General features: G+C 48.2%; 1 protein-coding gene across 1 annotated transcript in view; it reads right to left on the minus strand.

The window, feature by feature from the left end:
• Positions 1 to 797: 797 nt before the first annotated feature.
• The window catches only part of LOC107103630 (methyl-CpG-binding domain protein 2-like), a 17,378-nt gene continuing 16,472 nt past the window's right edge, over positions 798 to 1,703 (minus strand). The window contains exon 7 of the mRNA XM_015403404.1: positions 798 to 1,209. The gene's annotated coding sequence lies outside the window, so the exon portion shown is untranslated. The remainder of the gene's footprint in view (positions 1,210 to 1,703) is intronic.

The raw sequence follows: 1,703 nt of genomic DNA on the forward strand, positions 1-1,703 counted from the left end.
TGATCGGGATGCCATACAGATTCATGTCAAAAATACCGAACTATCCCTTTAAGCACCGCCTCTGGCGGTCATCCGGGATTCATAGAACCGTAGTTAGCCGTAACTTTTCCCTGATCTTTCAGCATTAAGCAAATCATAAATATATATAAATTATTTATAAATATACAGCAGAAACAAGCCTTAGCCTTTAGAGTTAACATCACCTGAGCGCTAGGAAACGTTTGGCAGGATATTTACATTTAATAACTGTAATCACTATTTAGTGATAATGCCATTTTAAATGAGTGTCTGAATGTCTAGTGGATGAAAAAGTAGTGGACTCAAATTTTCCCACAATGCACCTTTAAAGTAGTGATGATCTGTCCCCGCTCTCTATAGTGACGGAGGGATTTAGTGGTTAGAAACGTTTAGAAACAGCCTAGATCTACCATCTTTACCTACTCATCCTCTAAAGTCAATCACTGATCTGGTTGATCTAGCTCTATGATGGGACCTGATATGACATGGTGGGATTGGGAACATAGAAATAGTGCAAACAGAATAAATGTTTTCCTTCATCATCTTTAGTGTTTAGCTTAGTTTCTGTAGACGAATCGCCACCTGGTTGATGGGTGACCCCATGTGGGCCCCTTGGAACCATGAGCTAAATCATTAGCAGCAGACTCTGAGCGGACAGACGTTCTCCCTGGAAGGTGGACTGGAAGCGACGGGCTGGAGGTCCAGGAGGTCAGCTGAGCCTCAGCCATGGGGAGAAGAACCACAGACCAACGGTGAATATAATCTTTTATTTTCTCCAGCTGAAGAAGCATCCACTAAAATTCTCTGAAGTATAAAATTTCTTTAAATAAGTTTTGAATCTGTAAACTCTCATCATCGTCATCATCATTATATTAATCCCTGAAGGTCATGATAGCCTCCACCAATCAGGAGCTCTGTGGGGGTTAGCAGCCTGAGCTGGGGTCACGGGATAGCGCCGCTCTCCGCGCGTTAATGGCGGCACTGCTGAGTCCAGATGGCGCCGGTTCTGCTGAGGCTCGGTTTGCTGCCAAAGCCGTCGGTCCTGCTGCTCTGGGTCCAAAGGAGGTTTGGCGAGGCAACGAGGTGGAAGGAGAGCTGGTTGGTCGCTGACGGGTCTGTGGGGGGGGGGTCAGGGTTAGAGGCTGGATGAAGATGAGGAGGAGATCCCTGAGGAAGGTGGACAGGAGGGCCCTGAGGACAGAAGGACAAAGTTTAAAACCTCAGAACCATCCAGAACCATCTACACCCAGCTGGACGGTCCATGTGATGATGTCATGGCTGTGAGAGCCTCTGATTGGTTAATTCTCACCATCAAACGAGCAGATTTAGCTGAAAAGGGAAACAAGAAGACCTCCAGAGGGACAGAAGGGGGCGGGTCCTAGACCACCAAGTAGTCATAAGTCCAGAACCAACCATCAACCAGAAGGCCAAAGCTTGGAGACACCTGGATCCTAATGTCCCTCAGCAGATCGGCCGCAAGGTGTCTGCAGGACAATCTGGACCATCTAAGTCCAACAGAACATCCATGACCCACCAAACATTGGAGAACCTTCTGACCTCAGACGCTCCCTCTGACCTCAGACGCTCCCTCTGACCTCAGACGCTCCCTCTGACCTCAGACGCTCCCTTTGACCTCAGACGCTCCCTTTGACCTCAGACGCTCCCTCTGACCTCAGACGCTCCCT

The sequence above is a fragment of the Cyprinodon variegatus genome, unplaced genomic scaffold (assembly GCF_000732505.1).
Source record: "Cyprinodon variegatus isolate N-32 unplaced genomic scaffold, C_variegatus-1.0 Scaffold1491, whole genome shotgun sequence".
NCBI lineage: Eukaryota > Metazoa > Chordata > Actinopteri > Cyprinodontiformes > Cyprinodontidae > Cyprinodon > Cyprinodon variegatus.